This window comes from Nerophis lumbriciformis, linkage group LG07, assembly GCF_033978685.3.
Source record: "Nerophis lumbriciformis linkage group LG07, RoL_Nlum_v2.1, whole genome shotgun sequence".
NCBI classification, from domain to species: domain Eukaryota; kingdom Metazoa; phylum Chordata; class Actinopteri; order Syngnathiformes; family Syngnathidae; genus Nerophis; species Nerophis lumbriciformis.
In genome coordinates, this window is record NC_084554.2 from 12,307,921 (window position 1) to 12,328,244 (window position 20,324).

The following is a 20,324-nucleotide window of genomic DNA, read 5'->3' on the forward strand; positions in this document are numbered from 1 at the left end:
CAGACTGTGGATGCTTTTAAAAAAGGCTTAAAAACCCTTCTTTTTAAAAAAGCCTTTTTTTTTTTTTTTTTTTTTTAGATATATGCATACTAGTTTTAGCTATTTGGCTGTTCTAGTTTTTATTTTTATTTATTTTTTATTATCTTTTTATTTTATTTTTTATTTTTGTATACACTGTAGCACTTTGGCCCTGTGATGAAGTGGCGACTTGTCCAGGGTGTACCCCGCCTCCCGCCCGATTGTAGCTGAGATAGGCTCCAGCGCCCCCCGCGACCTCAAAGGGAATAAGCGGTAGGAAATGGATGGATGGATGGATGATTTTCTGATTTAAAAAAAAAAAAAAAGCAGATCAGTTGCCAAAATTTTAGCGTAACAGGGTTTTTCAATTCACTGTAAGTCGGTGTAAAAACCACCATCCATTTTTCTACCGCTTGTCCCTTTCGGGGTGACGGGGGGGTGCTGGAGCCTATTTCATGTTACTGTAAAATTATTTTGACTGTGCTGCCAGTCAAATCTAAAAACAAGTGAATATGAATGGAAAAATGCTAGCACTTTTATTTTTACAGTAAAAATCGAGCGACTAAGCTGTCAGTTCTTTGTTGTTGTTTTTTTTACCGTAAAATCTATGGTCATTAAAAAAAGTTTTTTATTTAAACTGTCAAATATAAAGTTTTTTATTTAAACTGTCAAATATATAGTTATATTTTATTACTGTGTATAGAAAAACGGAACCACTATTATTTTTACGGTAAAATTCTGGCGATTGAGCTACCAGTTTAATATTGTGGGTTGTTTTTTTTTACACCAATTTACAGAATTTAACATTTACGGTGTTTTTTTCCCACCAATTTACAGTAAATTGAAAAACCCTACCATTGTTATTGTTGTGGTAGAATTCTGGCGTCTGAGTAGCCAGTTTTGTTTTTACAGTGCACTACTGTAAATTGAAAAAACACACCGATCTACTGTCGTTGTTTTTATAGCGAAATCGTGTAAATCTTAAATTTTACGGGGGACATTTGCTCTGTGAAAAAACAATCTTTAAAAATATGGTATAATATTTTTTTTTTTACAGTGTATTTGTTACGATCCGCTGCACGGATCATAGTTTGTTTATGTTTCTCGTCACATATGTTTTCAGCACATTTGATTTTGTTTGTGTTCAGTTGCCATGTCAGCTGATTACTTTCACCTGCCTCTGGTTAGTGTTCGGGACGCGCACCTGTTGCCCGGGCACTAATCAGAGGGCTATTTAGTCTTTGCTCTGGCCTCACTCTGTCTGGCTTCGTAGTTTGTTCTCATACAACTGATAACGACAACTTAGATTCCCGCTAGCTTTTCACGCTATGCTATTTTTTCCTGCTAGCTCCCACGCTAGTCCTTTTGTTTTGCCTTTTGTGCTACATGCATGTTTTTTTGTTTATCCATCATATGATTTATATTTAAAATAAATCATTTTCCTACCTGCAAGCTGTGTCCGAAGCCGTCTGCATCCTTGGGAGAACCACATCCGCATCACTATGCGACCACGTCGTCACAGTACGCAGCCAGCTGAAAACAATTCTCCCGCACTGGCTAACGAGGAGTTGGACGAAGGTACGCTCATGGTGTTGCGAGCGATGGAAGCCGAGACGCTTCGCTATTCGACGGAGGAGAGGTCGAATCTCATGTGGGGACCTGGAGGCTCTCTTATCCCCATCGATTCCCTCTGGTCGGAAGACATCGCCGCTACACCGCAGTACCGTGCGCGCCGTCAAAGACGGAAGCCGGCCAGGAGGTCTTTCCCTCGCCGCCAAGACGCGCCGCTCCTGCAAACTCCTCCCCCGGACCGAAGCAAGCTACATTCAGCCCAAACTTCCCCTCCTCAGATGTTTGGCAACCCAATCGACCACTTCGCCAAACATTTCTCCGATTGGGCTGTCAGTCACATGGACATTTGCAACAATGACGCCATCTCATTGGCGCCTCCCGAAGAGGTAACTCCGCCCACTTCTGATGACATCATTGAACAAGATTTTTTTTTTCCATCTTCTAAGTCTTTCTGTCAGTCAATACCAAATGACTTTCATTGTAAGATAAGACATTATCAGGACATTTTTATTAAGTGTAAGTCTAGTCAGTCACATTCTGATTTTCAGACTCCACCTCCAGTGACTTTGGTTCCGCCCCCAGTGACTATTGCTCCGCCCACTGCACATATTTTTTCCCCCTGTGCTCCCACCCAATCTCAAGTGGGGGATGATAATAGTCAATTTGGACAATTTGAAGAAGAGTATACCCCCCTCCATACCTCCCCCCACCCACCCTTGAAGACAGTTCCAAACCGCAAAGAGCGCGTCTGGTATCCGCGTCTTGAGGGGGGGGGCTAGTACTGGGAACTGTGCTAGTGCGGTGGCACAACTTCGGCGTGCAAAGCCGCAACCTCCTGCACGGCCACCGCCACCAGTTTTTCGGCGTGCTAAGCCGCAACCTCCTGCACGGCCACCGCCACCAGTTTTTCGGCGTGCTAAGCCGCAACCCCCTGCACGGCCACCGCCACCAGTCTTTCGGCGTGCTAAACCGCAACCTCCTGCAAGGCCACCGCCACCAGTCTTCCGGCGTGCTAAACCGCAACCTCCTGCACGGCCACCGCCACCAGTCCTTCGTCCTGCTAAGCCACAACCGCCAGCTAGGCCACCTCCAGCTGCACCTCGGCTAGCACCTGTTCCTGCACCTCGGCTGACACACCAAGCTTCGTCTCCAGTACCTCCACCACGCCAAGCTCCACCATGCCAAGTTCCTCGGCTGGTTCCCACACCAGCGCCGGCTCCAAGGCTGGTTCTCACACCAGCGCCGGCTCCAAGGCTGGTTCTCACACCAGCACCGACTCCAAGACCAACCCCTGTCCCGGCTCCAAGGCTGGTTCCCACACCAGCGCCGGCTCCAAGGCTGGTACCCACACCAGCGCCGGCTCCACGGCTGGTACCCACACCAGCGCCGGCTCCACGGCTGGTACCCACACCAGCGCCGGCTCCACGGCTGGTACCAGAACCTGCACCTGCTCCACGGCTGGTACCAGAACCTGCACCTGCTCCACGGCTGGTACCAGAACCTGCACCTGCTCCACGGCTGGTACCAGAACCTGCACCTGCCTCCACGGCGACGACGTCTCCTCCTGCCTCCACGGCGACGACGTCTCCTCCTGCCTCCACGGCGACGTCTGCTCCTCCTGCCTCCACGGCGACGTCGGCTCCTCCTGCCTCCACGGCGACGTCGGCTCCTCCTGCTTCCACGGCGACGTCGGCTCCTCCTGTTTCCACGGCGACGTCTGCTCTCTCCTCGTCTTCGTCTCAGCGACCTCGAGTGGTCTGGCTGCGCAAGCGGCGCTCTCGGAGGTTTGTTTATGGACGCCAGTGGCGCAAACAGCAGCGACACCCGAGACGTAGTCGTAGAACTCTCCGGCTGCTGAACTTCTGGCGCCACTCACGCCCACCTTCTCGGCAGCCACGAATGTGGCCTTTCCGTGGTCGCCCGCCTCGCCTGCGGCAGCGGCGTTCCACTCGCCGCCGCCACCTGACTCTTCCCCGGTGGATTCGGGGACACGTGGCCTGGCGACCCACCACCAAATCCTCCCTCCACCCTCCCTTGACTCTCGAACTATTTCTTGTTTTTTGGGTTCTAGTTTTATTTAGTGTCAAGGGACATCTGGAATCTGTCCTTTAAGGGGGGGGGTACTGTTACGATCCGCTGCACGGATCATAGTTTGTTTATGTTTCTCGTCACATATGTTTTCAGCACATTTGATTTTGTTTGTGTTCAGTTGCCATGTCAGCTGATTACTTTCACCTGCCTCTGGTTAGTGTTTGGGACGCGCACCTGTTGCCCGGGCACTAATCAGAGGGCTATTTAGTCTTTGCTCTGGCCTCACTCTGTCTGGCTTCGTAGTTTGTTCTCATACAACTGATAACGACAACTTAGATTCCCGCTAGCTTTTCACGCTATGCTATTTTTTCCTGCTAGCTCCCACGCTAGTCCTTTTGTTTTGCCTTTTGTGCTACATGCATGTTTTTTTGTTTATCCATCATATGATTTATATTTAAAATAAATCATTTTCCTACCTGCAAGCTGTGTCCGAAGCCGTCTGCATCCTTGGGAGAACCACATCCGCATCACTATGCGACCCAGTCGTTTCAGTATTACTATGAATGGGAAAATGCTAGCAATTTTATTTTTACAGTAAAAATTAAGCAACTAAGATGTCAGTTTTTTGTTGTTGTTTTTTTTACCATAAATCTATGGTCATTGTGTTTACAGTTTTTTTTTAATTTAAACTATAAAAAACAACTCCAGATTTTACAGTTTATTACTGTATAGAGAAAAAGGGAACTACTATTATTCTTACGGTAAAATTCTGGGGATTGAGTCAGTCCTCATTTTTGGATTTTACTCACCAGAATTTTACAGTAACATTCTGGTGATTGAGCTACCAGTTTATTATTGGAAAACACAGTCTTCGTTTTTGGATTTTACTGGCAGCGCAATCACCGGAATTTTAAAGTAACATTTACAATATTTGTTTGTTTTTTTTACACCAAATTACAGTCACTTGAAAAACCATACCATTGTCATTGTTGTGGTAGAATTCTGGCATCTGAGTAGGCAGTTTTTTTTTCCTTCCAGAAAATCTACGGTTCTTGTTTTTACAGTGCACTACTGTAAATTGAAAAAACACACAGTCAATGTTTTACAGCAAAATCCTGTAAATGGAAAAACACTGCCACTTTCGTTTTTACAGTAACATTTGCACTGTAAAAAAAACAACCTATACGTTTACAGTAAAAAATTGGCAGCTTAGTTGCCACAATTTGACCCGACATGTTTTTTTTTTTTTACAGTGTATTACTGTAAATTGGAAAACATTAGCAGTTTTATTTTTTACAGTAAAAATTGAGTGACTATAGCTGTCAGTTTTTTTGTTTTTGTTTTTTTTACCGTAAAATCTATGGTCAAAGTGTTTACAGTTTTTGTTTATTTAAACTGTAAAATCTAGAGTTTATTTTATAGCTTATTACTGTATATAGAAAAAGGAAACTACTATTATTTTTATGGTAAAATTCTGGTGATTGGGCTACCAGTTTGTTACCGTAAAACACTGTCCTTGTTTTTGCATTTTACTGGCAGCGCAATCACCAGAACTTTACAGTAATATTTACGGTTAGGTTTTTTTTACACCAATTTACAGTAAATTGAAAAACCATACCATTGTTATTGTTGTGGTAGAATTCTGGCGTCTGAGTACCGTTATTTTTAGGTTAAAATGCTGGTGAACGAGCTGCCGGTTTATTACCGTAAAATCTACGGTCCTTGTTTTTAGATTTTACTGGCAGCACAGTCGCAATAATTTTACAGTAACATTTACAATGTTTTTTTTTTACATCGACTTACAGTAAATAGAAAAACCCTGTTACGGTTAAATTTTGGCGACTGAGCTGCCATTTTTTAAAATCAGAAAATCAAGGGTTTTTCAAAAAAAAGTTCTTACAGTGTATTACTGTAAATAGAAAAATGCTACCACTTTTATTTCTACAGTAAAATTATGGCGACTGAGCTGCCAGTTTGTTTTTTTAACTGTAAAATCTAAAGTCGTTTTTATAGTTTATTACTATAAATAGAAAAAGGAAACTACTGTTATTTTTACGTCAAAATTCTGGCAAACGAGCTGCCAGTTTATTACCGTAAAATCTACGGTCCTTGTTTTTACATTTTACTGGCAGGACAGTCGCAAGAATTTTACAGTAACATTTACGATGTTTTTTTACATCGACTTACAGTAAATTGAAAAACCCTGTTAGGGTAAAATTTTGGCGACTGTGCTGCCATTTTTAAAAAATCAGAAAATCAAGGGTTTAACATTTGCTGCCAGTTTTTTGTTGTTGTTTTTTTACTGTAAAATCTACCGTTGTTGTTTTGACAGCAAATTAGAGCAAAATACGTTGAGTGGAAAAACAGTACTACTGTATCTTTTACATAAAAATTCTGACAACTGAGCAGACAGTTGTTTTTTTATCGTAAAATCAATGGTTGTTGTTTTTACAGTGCATTACTGTAAATAGAAAAACTATATAACTGTGTTGGCCCTGTGATGAGGTGGCGACTTGTCTATGGTGTACACCAAAAGGGATAAGCGGTAGAAAATGTATGTATGTTCCAAGCCCCTCCCTGCTCTGGCACTGGTAATAATTTAATGGCAAAGTTCCCCAGACATTCTCATTCTACAAAACCCAAAACCAGTGAAGTTGGCTGAAAACCAACATTAAATGCTTGTGACCTTGGATCCCTCAGGCGGTACTGCATCAAAAAGCGACATAAGTGTGTAAAGAATATCACCACATAGGTTCAGGAACACTTCAGAAAACCACTGTCAGTAACTTCAATTGGTTGCTACATCTGTAAGTGCAAGTTAAACTCTACTATGTAAAGTGAAAGCCATTTATCAACAACACCCAGAAACGCTGCCAGCTTCGTTGGGCCCGAGATCATCTAAGATGGAATGATGCAAAGTGGAAAAGTGTTCTGTGGTCTGATGAGTCCACATTTCTCAAATTGTTTTTGGTAACTGTGGACGTTGTGTCCTCCGGACCAAAGAGGAAAAGAACCACCTGGACTTTTATGGGCGCAAAGTTGAAAAGCCAGCATCTGTGATGGTATGGGGGTGTATTAGTGCCCAAGGCATGGGTAACTTACACATCTGTGAAGGCACCATTAATGCTGAAAGGTACATACAGGTTTTGGAGCAACATATGTTGCCATCTTAGCAACGTTATCATGGACGCCCCTGCTTATTTCAGCAAGACAATGCCAAGCCACGTGTTACAACAGCGTGGCTTCATAGTAAAAGAGTGCGGGTACTAGACTGGCCTGCCTGTAGTCCAGACCTGTCTCCCATTGAAAATGTGTGGCGCATTATGAAGCCTAAAATACCACAACGGAGACCCCGTTGAACAACTTAAGCTGTACATCAAGCAATAATTCCACCTAAAAATCTTCAAAAATTGGTCTCCTCAGTTCCCAAACGTTTACTGAGTGTTGTTAAAAGGAAAGGCCATGTAACACAGTGGTAAAAATGCCCCTGTGCCAACTTTTTTGCAATGCGTTGCTGCCATTAAATTCTAAGTTAATGATTATTTGCAAAAAAAAAATTAAGTTTCTCAATTCGAACATTAAATATCTTGTCTTTGCGGTCTATTCAATTGAATACAAGTTGAAAAGAATTTGCAAATCATTGTATTCTGTTTTTATTTACGACTTACACAACGTGCCAACTTCACTGGTTTTGGGTTTTGTACAATAAAACTTGTGGATTTGGACTCATTTTATTATTCACACATGAAGTTAGAATAAAATACATATTCTTTCAGCATATTTATGTGTGCCAAGTCATAAGTAGAACACGGAATGTACAGATAATCAAAAGTCTTTATGTGTCACAAGTTACATTAGCAACTACGTATTTGACGATCTAGGCATGAACATAAAAATCCACATTTTGTATCATTGATATAACTAATAAGCAGTGTAAGTATAGTGCCTCTATCTTAACATGGCACATAGCTCCGCCTCCTCTGAAGTCATGCGGGGATATTAAGAATTGCTATTGCGACATCCAGTGGACACATTTAGAACAGCTCAATTTCATATGGAGGAGACTCCTCTCGCGGACCGGGTAAAAACCTGTTCCCGGGCTTTTAGCATAATGTCAAGCGGTCATATTACTGTCAGGTTTGTCACTGATAGTTTAGTTATGTTTTGGTTTTTCCTCTGTGTGTTTTGATTTCCTGTCAGCGCTCTTATTTTGGTGCCTTTTGTGAGTACGCAATTCTAGTAAAATAACTGTTCAACTCGGTGATTCTGTCACAGTTCTGTATAACACAGTTTGAGAGGAATCCAAGGATGCAGACAGAAGGTGAGTCGAACAGTTATTTTACTAGACGGCGCTTAGATGGCAGCATATGTTGTTCCAAAACCTTTCAGCATTAATGGTGCCTTCACAGATGTGTAAGTTACCCATGTCTTGGGCACTAATACACCCCCATACCATCACAGATGCTGGCTTTTGAACTTTGCGTCGATAACAGTCTGGATGGTTCGCTTCCCCTTTGGTCCGGATGACACGATGTCGAATATTTCCAAAAACAATTTGAAATGTGGACTCGTCAGACCACAGAACACTTTTCCACTTTGCATGAGTCCATCTTAGATGATCTCGGGCCCAGAGAAGCCGGCTGCGTTTCTGGGTGTTGTTGATAAATGGCTTTCGCTTTGCATAGTAGAGCTTTAACTTGCACTTACAGATGTAGCGACAAACTGTATTTAGTGACAGTGGGTTTCTGAAATGTTCCTGAGCCCATGTGGTGATATCCTTTAGAGATTGATGTCGGTTTTTGATACAGTGCCGTCTGAGGGATCGAAGGTCACGGTCATTCAATGTTGGTTTACGGCCATACCGCTTACGTGGAGTGATTTCTCCAGATTCTCTGAACCTTTTGATGATATTATGGACTGTAGATGTTGAAATCCCTAAATTTCTTGCAATTGCACTTTGAGAAACGTTGTTCTTAAACTGTTTGACTATTTGCTCACGCAGTTGTGGACAAAGGGGTGTACCTCGCCCCATCTTTTCTTGTGAAAGACTGAGCATTTTTTTGGAAGCTGTTTTTATACCCAATCATGGCACCCACCTGTTCCCAATTAGCCTGCACACCTGTGGGATGTTCCAAATAAGTGTTTGATGAGCATTCCTCAACTTTATCAGTATTTATTGCCACCTTTCTCACCTTCTTTGTCACGTGTTGCTGTCATCAAATTCTAAAGTTAATGATTATTTGCAAAAAAAAAAAAAGTTTATCAGTTTGAACATCAAATATGTTGTCTTTGTCGCATATTCAACTGAATATGGGTTGTACATGATTTGCAAATCATTGTATTCCGTTTATATTTACATCTAACACAATTTCCCAACTCATATGGAAACGGGGTTTGTCTTTCAAAACCCCAGTCCTGTTACTCAAATGAGTCATCTCCAGCTTGAGCTTGGTCAAAACATATTTTGAGTACTTAAATGTGTGTATTATTAGATTGAGAGTTGAAAAAGGGGAGAAATGTATTTTGAAAAACATAAGCAAATAGGGTTGATTCAATGGCTGCTAGCTTTGTTGTTGTTAGTGTGTCATTAAACTTCATCCTGGCTGACCTCCATGTTGGCTCGTCGGCCGACTACCTGCCGCTGGCTGACGACCGCCAATAATGGCGTGGACGCTTATTGGCAAGTGCATCGCGGCCTGAAGCCTCCGACGAATTACGCAAACAATGTATTTAATTATTTGGTTTTTTTTTAAGTTTGTCCCCTTCCTATCAAACCAGTAGCAGGTTATCAGTCTGTACTGTTATAGTATGTCTCAAACAGAACACTTCTGTCAGTACACTTCAATAAGTATACTGTCTACATTGTGTACTGAGTTCCTTATTGGAAACCACAATCACAATATTTACTAGTGGTGCCAGGAAAAAAAATTGATTAACTACCGAATCGCAATTCTTTTTGATTATGATTCTGAATTTATAAAAAAAAAAGTTCAAGAATCAATTTATTAAAAGACGTTTTTTAGGCTATCTCCATTAGAGATGTCCGATAATGGCTTTTTTGCCGATATCCGATATTCCGATATTGTCCAACTCTTAATTACCGATTCCGATATCAACCGATACCGATATATACAGTCGTGGAATTAACACATTATTATGCCTAATTTTGTTGTGATGCCCCGCTGGATGCATTAAACAATGTAACAAGGTTTTCCAAAATAAATCAACTCAAGTTATGGAAAAAAATGTCAAAATATTTATTATTGAAGTCACAAAGTGCATGATTTTTTTAAACATGCCTCAAAACAGCAGCTTGGAATTTGGGACATGCTCTCCCTGAGAGAGCATGAGGAGGTTGAGGTGGGTGGGGTTGGGGGGGCGGGGTTTGGTGGTTGGGGGGTGTATATTGTAGCGTCCCGGAAGAGTTAGTGCTGCAAGGGGTTCTGGGTATTTGTTCTGTTGAGTTTATGTTGTGTTATGGTGTGGATGTTCTCCCGAAATGTGTTTGTCATTCTTGTTTGGTGTGGGTTCACAGTGTGGCACATATTTGTAACAGTGTTAAAGTTGTTTATACAGCCACCCTCAGTGTGACCTGTATGGTTGTTGATCAAGTATGCGTTGCATTCACTTATGTGTGTGTAAAAGCCGCATATATTAAGTGTCTGGGCCGGCACGCTGTTTGTATGGAGGAAAAGCGGACGTGACGACAGGTTGTAGAGGACGCTAAATATTCGGGAGAAATTCGGGAGAATGGTTGCCCGGGGAGATTTTCGGGAGTGGCACTGAAATTCGGGAGTCTCCCGGGAAAATCGGGAGGGTTGGCAAGTATGACAACCCGAACTATGCCGTACATTAGGCGCACCGGGGTTATAAGGCGCACCGTCGATTTTTGAGAAAATTAAAGGATTTTAAGTGCGCCTTATAGTCCGAAAAATACGGTATTTGTATTTATTAAACACATTTTTTCCACGAGTGTTTCGAAAAGCACCAACTCGGCGAGCAGCCTAAATAAAAGCAAGCAAATGTGAGCAAAATATAGAAGAGTGAAGCTTTTACCAAAGGCAGCAATCACTAATTAAGCTTTCAGCAGATACACAAAACCTTTTTAAAAAAAAACAACTTTTAAATTAAAGTATTATAACTAGGGATGTCCGATATTATCGGCCGATAAATGCTGTAAAATGTAATATCGGAAATGATCGGTATCGGTTTCAAAAAGAAAAATGTATGACTTTTTAATCGTCGCTGTGTACACGGACGCAGGAAGAAGTACAGAGCGCCAATAAACCTTAAAGGCACTTCCAGTCACATAATATCTACAACTTTTCACACACACACAAGTGAATGCAATTCATACTTGGTCAACAGCCATATAGGTGCCACTGAGGGTGGCCGTATAAACAACTTTAACACTGTTACAAATATGCGCCACACTGTGAACCCACACCAAACAAGAATGATAAACACATTTCGGGAGAACATCCGCACCGTAACACAACACAAACACAACAGAACAAATACCCAGAACCCCTTGCAGCACTAACTCTTCCGGGACGCTACAATATACACCCCCGCTACCCCCCACCCCCCCTCCACCTCAACCCCGCCCCCCTCAACCTCCTCATGCTTTCTCAGGGAGAGCATGTCCCAAATTCCAAGCTGCTGTTTTGAGGCATGTTAAAAATAATAATACACTTTGTGACTTCAATAATAAATATGTTGGCATTTTTTCCCATAACTTGAGTTGATATATTTTGGAAAACCTTGTTACATTGTTTAATGCATCCAGCGGGGCATCGCAACAAAATTAGGCATAATAATGTGTTAATTCCATGAATGTATATATCAGCAGGGTGTACGCCGCCTTCCGCCCGATTGTAGCTGAGATAGGCTCCAGTGCCCCCCGCGACCCCGAAGGGAATAAGCGGTAGAAAATGGATGGATGGAAGGTTGATATCGGAATCGGTAATTAAGAGTTGGACAATATCGGAATATTGGATATCGGCAAAAAAAAGCCATTATCGGACATCTCTAATTATAACCGACCAATTAGCGGGTATAGAGTTGTCCGTGTAGATCTGTAGTGACGTGGATGCCTTGCTGTGTGTGTGTATGTGAGTCGGCACACATCCACTTTGTTTGATATCGGTTCTCTAAAGCTCACTTGAAGAAGCTGCTCCAAACGAGCTCCGTGTGTGTGAACAGTAGAGCTGTGCTGTTGTGTTTTTGTGTAACTAACACTAAATAATGTTCAATATTCGGAATTATTTGAAGTCCCGTGACGTTCTGCGCGTTCCAAACCCCCAGTGGAAGACAAAAGGCGGACCTCCTTCTTGCTATGCTAACAGAGGTTAGCTTAGCTACGAGCTAATTACCTGTCAGCAGCCATTGCCAGATACTTTGCGACATAAAGAAGAATTAATAGAATATAAGAACGACGGGTTAAGTGTCTCCTAAAATTCTCGATTACATTGTTTTTTGTTGTTGTTTTTTTTTACCACCGGGACATCATCATCATCATCATCACCACCTGCGGCTAATTAGCGTCATCAACGTGAGTACCATTTTTTTTCCCGAAGTAACAATTGAGTTGAAAAAGTGTTTAAGAGGATATTTATTGATATTTATTGTTTATCTCTGAAGCCTGTTTCCACCACTAAAACAAATACCACAATGTAAATCATAATTATGAGATCAAAAGTCCTTCCATCCATCCATTTTCTACCGCTTGTCCCTTCATAATGATTAAATAAAATATCGAAATTATGAGATAAAACCTCCTAATTATGACATAAAAAGTCGAAGGTATGACATAAAAACCTCATAATTGTCAAATAAAAAGTCACAATTATGAGATAAAAGGTCAAAACTGTGGGATAAGGAAGTCGAAATTATGACATAAAAAGTCATAATTATGAGATAGAGTCATAATTATGACATGGAAGTCGAAATTATCGGATAAAAAGTCATAATTATTAGATCAAATGTCCATCCATCCATTTTCTACCACTTGTCCCTTCAAAATGATGAAATAAAATATCGAAATTATGAGATAAAAAATAAATAAATCGTAATTATGAGATAAAAGGTCAAAACTGTGGGATAAGGAAGTCGAAATTAGGACATAAAAAGTCATAATTATGAGATGGAAGTCGAAATTATCGGATAAAAAGTCATAATTATGAGATCAAAAGTCCATCCATCCATCCATTTTCTACCGCTTGTCCCTTCAAAATGATGAAATAAAATATCGAAATTATGAGATAAAAAATAAATAAATCGTAATTATGAGATAAAAGCTCCTAATTATGACATAAAAAGTCGAAGGTATGACATAAAAACCTCATAGTTGTAAAATAAAAAGTCACAATTATGAGATAAAATGTCAAAACTATGGGATAAGGAAGTCGAAATTAGGACATAAAAGGCATAATTATGAGATAAAGTCATAACTATGAGATGGAAGTCGAAATTATCGGCTAAAAAGTCATAATTATGAGATCAAAAGTCCATCCATTCATCCATCCATTTTCTACCGCTTGTCCCTTCATAATTATGAAATAAAATATCGAAATTGAGATAAAAAAAAAAAATCGCAATTATGAGATAAATTCCTAATTATGACATAAAAAGTCGAAGGTATGACATAAAAACCTCATAATTGTAAAATAAAAAGTCACAATTATGAGATAAAAGGTCAAAACTGTGGGATAAGGAAGTCGAAATTAGGACATAAAAAGTCATAATTATGAGATGGAAGTCGAAATTATCGGATAAAAAGTCATAATTATGAGATCAAAAGTCCATCCATCCATCCATTTTCTACCGCTTGTCCCTTCAAAATGATGAAATAAAATATCGAAATTATGAGATAAAAAATAAATAAATCGTAATTATGAGATAAAAGCTCCTAATTATGACATAAAAAGTCGAAGGTATGACATAAAAACCTCATAGTTGTAAAATAAAAAGTCACAATTATGAGATAAAATGTCAAAACTATGGGATAAGGAAGTCGAAATTAGGACATAAAAGGCATAATTATGAGATAAAGTCATAACTATGAGATGGAAGTCGAAATTATCGGCTAAAAAGTCATAATTATGAGATCAAAAGTCCATCCATTCATCCATCCATTTTCTACCGCTTGTCCCTTCATAATTATGAAATAAAATATCGAAATTGAGATTTAAAAAAAAATTGCAATTATGAGATACATTCCTAATTATGACATAAAAAGTCGAAGGTATGACATAAAAACCTCAGAGTTGTAAAATAAAAAGTCACAATTATGAGATAAAATGTCAAAATTTTGGGATAAGGAAGTCGAAATTAGGACATAAAAAGTCATAATTATGAGATAAAGTCATAATTATGAGATGGAAGTCGAAATTATCGGATAAAAAGTCATAATTATGAGATCAAAAGTCCATCCATCCATCCATTTTCTACCGCTTGTCCCTTCAAAATGATGAAATAAAATATCGAAATTATGAGATAAAAAATAAATAAATCGTAATTATGAGATAAAAGCTCCTAATTATGACATAAAAAGTCGAAGGTATGACATAAAAACCTCATAGTTGTAAAATAAAAAGTCACAATTATGAGATAAAATGTCAAAACTATGGGATAAGGAAGTCGAAATTAGGACATAAAAGGCATAATTATGAGATAAAGTCATAACTATGAGATGGAAGTCGAAATTATCGGCTAAAAAGTCATAATTATGAGATCAAAAGTCCATCCATTCATCCATCCATTTTCTACCGCTTGTCCCTTCATAATTATGAAATAAAATATCGAAATTGAGATTAAAAAAAAAATTGCAATTATGAGATACATTCCTAATTATGACATAAAAAGTCGAAGGTATGACATAAAAACCTCAGAGTTGTAAAATAAAAAGTCACAATTATGAGATAAAATGTCAAAACTTTGGGATAAGGAAGTCGAAATTAGGACATAAAAAGTCATAATTATGAGATAAAGTCATAATTATGAGATGGAAGTCGAAATTATCGGATAAAAAGTCATAATTATGAGATTAAAAGTCCATCCATCTATCCATTTACTACCGCTTGTCCCTTCAAAATGATAAAATAAATTATCTAAATTATGAGATTAAAAAAAAAAAATTGTAATTACGAGATAAAAACTCCTAATTATGACATAAAAAGTCGAAGGTATGACATAAAAACCTCATAGTTGTAAAATAAAAAGTCACAATTATGAGATAAAATGTCAAAACTTTGGGATAAGGAAGTCGAAATTAGGACATAAAAAGTCATAATTATGAGATAAAGTCATAATTATGAGATGGAAGTCGAAAATTATCGGATAAAAAGTCATAATTATGAGATCAAATGTCCATCCATCCATCCATTTTCTACTGCTTGTCCCTTCAAAATGATGAAATAAAATATCGAAATTATGAGATAAAAAAATAAATAAAAATTGTAATTACGAGATAAAAACTCCTAATTATGACATAAAAAGTCGAAGGTATGACATAAAAACCTCATAGTTATAAAATAAAAAGTCACAATTATGAGATAAAAGGTCAAAACTATGGGATAAGGAAGTCGAAATTAGGACATAAAAGTCATAGTTATGGGATAAGGTCATAATTATGAGATGGAAGTCGAAATTATCGGATAAAAAGTCAGAATTATGAGATAAAAAGTCGAAATTATGAAACAAGAAAATGATAATTATGAAATACGTCAAAATTATGAGATTAAAAATCGAAATTTTGCAAACAACGTTTAAATTAATCCTGAATAAACGCGCAATCCATGTCTGAACAGGAGATCTCATGCCAAAAAGCTGCTACTGTGACAAAATACCTCACACTTTCGACTGTTTATTTCATAATTATGACTTTTTACCGCCGTAATTATGAGTTTTTATGTAATAATTATGACTTTATCTCATCTCTCTTGGCATTCTCTTGATGAGCTTCAAGAGGTAGTCACCTGAAATGGTTTTCACTTCACAGGTGTGCTTTAAGCTCATCGAGAGAATTCCAAGAGTGTGCAAAGCAGTAATCAGAGCAAAGGGTGGCTATTTTGAAGAAACTAGAATATAAAACATGTTTTCAGTTATTTCACCTTTTTTTGTTAAGTACATAACTCCACATGTGTTCATTCATAGTTTTGATGCCTTCAGTGACAATCTACAATGTAAATAGTCATGAAAATAAAGAAAACGCATTGAATGAGAAGGTGTGTCCAAATTTTGGCCTGTACTATATATGAGTGTGTTTGAAAGGTTAACAAGAGCGTGTGGAAGGTTTATAAAACTTAATACATAGAATATTTAGTTGTGTGTAACGTTTTTTTAGATACCACAGTATTTCGGTTTCAAAGTCTTAACAATACCGTGACCCCTGACGGTATCAAAGAAAAGCTTGGTGCTTCAGCGTTGGCCGGGTCTGAAAGTAAATACATCTTCCAGAATACCCAAGGTTGGGGCGTGGTGGGACGCCGTAAGCAGGAAGTGAAGTGTGTTTGTCGTCATTGAGAGGAATTGTTTTCTTTGGACATTTCCTGAAAAATGTCATACAAATCGATACATACCATTTTGAGTTATGTCACTAACAGACAAAACCTAACCTCTTTGGCGGAGGTTAGAAAGTTTACGTTCTGCAAAGCAATACTTTTGTGTCGAGCGTTTCCATGGTGACACTGCATGGAGGTAATCACAAAATAAAATGTTCACCGCGGGAAATATGAGGAAACTGAAAAACAACTTGACAAATCCTCAATCCATCCATGTATTTTTCCACCACTTGTTTCTCTCGATGTCGTGAGGGGTCCGGAGCCTCTCCAGCTGCATGTGGGCGAAACGCAGGTACACCTTGGACAAGTCGCTACCTCATAAACTGTCTTCCACAAAATATATTTGAAGCCAAACATCAGTTTGTGAGGTATTTATTTATAACAGTAAAAGTTAAATTGCTAGCTAACTTTTCTGAGACACAGCTTTTTCCAGACTGATATAAACATGTCCACTGGGGAGGACACTGCCTGTCAGAAAACTAAAGTTGAAAGACGTTAGCGTGAACATTATTGTTTATATTGTCACTGTTAAGAAACTCAACTGTAAGTTTAAAAAAAAAAAAATTGCTTGAAAAATGAAAGACTTCTATCGATTGTGATGGTTTTAAAAATCAAAAATATCTTAGTCCTTCAATTTTTTAGTGTGCAAAAAGTTTGGACACACCTTCACCACATAAATCATAAAATAAATAGTCTATCCACTGTTGTCGGAAATGCACCTACTATTAAGGCATGGGACGTAACTCTTGCAATAATCACGGAAACAGTTACACCTTTGTTTTTAATAGTAATTAATTCTAAAAGGTCCAACAATGACTGAATCTTAGGAAAACTTACAAGACATAACGTGAATCTAGGGTTGTCCCAATACCTATATTTTGTACGTATTTCGATATTTTTCGATACTTTTCTAAAAAAAAGGGGTCCACTAAATTTTTTATTATTGCCTTTATTTTAACTAAAAATCTTACAATACATTAAACCTATGTTTCTTATTGCAATCAAAGAACAATGTTGTCCTTAAATAAAATAGTGAACATACTGGACAACTTGTCTTTTAGTAGTAAATAAGCAAACAAAGGCTCCTAATTTGTCTGCGGACATATGCAGTAACATATTGTCATTTCTCATGCTATTATTTTGTCAAAATTATGAGGGACACGATGTAAAATTAATTATTAATCCACTTGTTCATTTACTTTTAATATCTGCTTATTTTCTATTTCAACATTTTCTATCTACACTTCTATTCAAATGTAATAATCACTTATTCTTCTGTTGTTTGATACTTTACATTAGTTTTGGATGACACTTAGACAAACTTTAATGATCCACAAGGGAAATTGTTCCACACATTAGCTCAGTTACAATTGATGGAAAAGATGGAAAGGACAATGCAGGTATAAAATAGACTAAAAGCAATATAAAATATAACATATACGTAATATTTACATAATATATGTACAGTATAGGATATATTCTAAAATATATATATATACAAATTTGGGTATCCAATTTGATACCAAGTAGTTACAGGATCATACATTGGTCACATTCAAAGTCCTCATGTGTCCAGGGACATATTTCCTGAGTTTATAAACATAATATGAATTTAAAAAAAAGGAAAAAAGATTTTGTGACGATAAAAAATATCGATGTAATCATAGTAGTACCGACTCGATACGCTATTGTACTTGGTATCATTACAGTGGATGTTAGGTGTAGATCCACCAATGGCATTTGTTTACATTCAGGCACGCTAGCTTTTGTTAGCGATTAGCTATCGTATCCTCCTACGGTGTGTAGTCAGAATCAGAATCAGCTTTATTGTCATTACGGAAGGTAACGAGATTGAGGCCATTCCATACAGTGCGATGTGTGCATGCTAGAAAAACAGTGTGCAAATATATAAAAATATAAAAAATATAGAAGTGCAATGAAACATGAAAAAACAAAACAAAAACAGGGTGGTTGGTGGAATGGGTCATTGCACCGAAGAGAAGGCAGTTATGAGGGACAATGGGGCAGTCCGTTCAGGATGGTTATGGCCCTGGGGAAGAAGCTGTTCTTTAGCCTGTTTGTTTTGGTTTTAATGCACCTGTAGCGCTTCCCAGAGGGCAGCAGGTGGAACAGGTCAGAGCCAGGGTGGGTGCTGTCCTTGATGATGGCACTGGCTCTGTTGAGGCAGCGGGAGGTGTAGATGTCCGTCAGAGAGGGGAGAGGGCGGCCGATGATCTTCTGAGCCGTCTTGACCACTCTTTGCAGCCTCTCCCTGTCTGCTGCAGTGCAACTGCCGTACCATACTGTAATACAGTAGGTCAGCAGGCTCTCGATGGATGAGCGGTAGAAGGTCAGCAGCAGGTCAGGCTTCAGGTTGTACTTCCCGAGGACTCTAAGGAAGTGTAGCCGCTGCTGAGCCTTCTTGATGATTGATGTGGTGTTGACTGTCCAGGAAAAGTCATTAGAGATGTGGACTCCAAGGTACCTGAAGGTGTGGACCCTCTCTACACGCTCGCCGTTGATGTAGAGGGGGGCAGGGTCGGTGCTGCTCCTCCTGAAGTCGACGATGATCTCTCTGGTCTTGCTGGTGTTGAGAGCGAGGTTGTTCTCCGAAGACCAGGCCGTCAGCTTCAGGACCTCTTCCCTGGAGACAGCCTCGTCACCCCTGGAGATGAGCCCGACCACTGTGGTATCGTCGGTGAACTTGACGGTAAGGTTGTCACTGTGGGCCGGACTGCAGTCAAGGGTGTAGAGGCAGTAGAGGAGGGGGCTCAGCACACAGCCCTGTGGGGAGCCGATGCTCAGCGTGCGGGATGATGAGAGGTGCGGGCCAAGTCTCACATTCTGGGGTCGGTCCGTTAGGAAGTCCCTTATCCAGGCGTTTGTGAGAGGGGGGAGGCCAAGAGTGTCCAGTTTATTGCAGAGTCTGTCCGGGATTATTGTATTGAAGGCAGAGCTATAATCCACAGAGAGCATCCGGACGTAGCTCTGCTGCTGCTCCAGGTGGTTCAGAGCAGAGTGGAGAGCAACAGCGATGGCGTCCTCTGTGGACCTGTTCGCCCGGTATGCGAACTGGTGGGGGTCGAAGTCTGGAGGGATATGGTCCTTGATGTGCTGGAGAACAAGTCGCTCGAAGCACTTCATGATTACCGGAGTGAGGGCCACTGGTCGGCAATCATTCAGGCTGGTGATGGGAGACTTCTTCGGCACCGGGATTATTGTAGATGACTTCAGGCAGGATGGGATGACTGCCTGAGCCAGGGAGAGGTTGAAGATCCTGGTGAGGGGGGGGAGCGAGCTGGTGGGCGCACGTCCTGAGCACCTTTCCAGGTACTCCGTCTGGTCCGGTAGCCTTCCTGGGGTTCACAGCCAGGAGCACTCGTCTGACACTGTGCTCCTGTACAGTGAGTGGAGTGGTGCCGGAGCCCGGTGGGGGCGGGGGCAGGGCTGGAGCAGATGAGTGTCGCTGGGGGGTTTCGAAACGGGCAAAGAAACAGTTAAGCTCCTCTGCCAGTGTCGCACTCTGATCCGCAGTTGTCATATTGCAGCCTCTGAAGTTCGTGATGTCATGAATGCCCCGCCACACCTCCCGTGAGTTTTTGCTGGACAGATGGGACTCTATGCACCTCCTGTGGTCCGCCTTTGCTTTTTTAATCCCTCTCTTCAGGTCGGCTCTAGCAACACTGTACTGTGCCCTGTCCCCTGACCTGAAGGCTGCGTCGCGGGCCCTGAGGAGTGTGCGGACCTGGCTGGTCATCCAGGGTTTCTTGTTGGGGTAAACCCGGATGGTTTTTTTCCACAGTCACATTCCCGATGCAGAACTTTATGTAGTCCAGCACCGTTCCTGTGGCTGTCTCCAGCTCCTGTTGTTGGAAGAGGTCCCAGTCTGTGTGTTGGAAGCAGTCCTGAAGTTTGGGGAGTGCATCGTCAGGCCAGGTCATAACAGTCTTTGTGATGGGCCTGGCCTGGCGTCTGATGGGGGTGTAGGTAGGAGAGAGCAGGAGGGAAAGATGGACTGTCCAAGCTGGGGGAGGGTTGTAGCTCTGTACGCGTGCTTTATGTTGGTATACACGTGGTCCAGGGTGTTCTTGCCCCTTGTAGAACACTTCACGTGCTGGTAGAACTTAGGGAGTACAGTCT

The 20,324-nt window shown here is 40.4% G+C and overlaps 1 protein-coding gene across 6 annotated transcripts in view; it reads left to right on the forward strand.

Moving 5' to 3' along the window:
* Positions 1-20,324, forward strand: part of rnf32 (ring finger protein 32) — a 221,848-nt gene that overhangs the window by 48,777 nt on the left and 152,747 nt on the right. For 3 of the 6 annotated variants that reach the window (XM_061965816.1, XM_061965821.1, XM_061965823.1), the window contains exon 1: positions 11,704-12,175. The exons of the other annotated variants lie outside the window; for them this stretch is intronic. The gene's annotated coding sequence lies outside the window, so the exon portion shown is untranslated. Of the gene's footprint in view, positions 1-11,703; positions 12,176-20,324 lie in introns of those variants that run through there. 6 annotated transcript variants of the gene reach the window in all.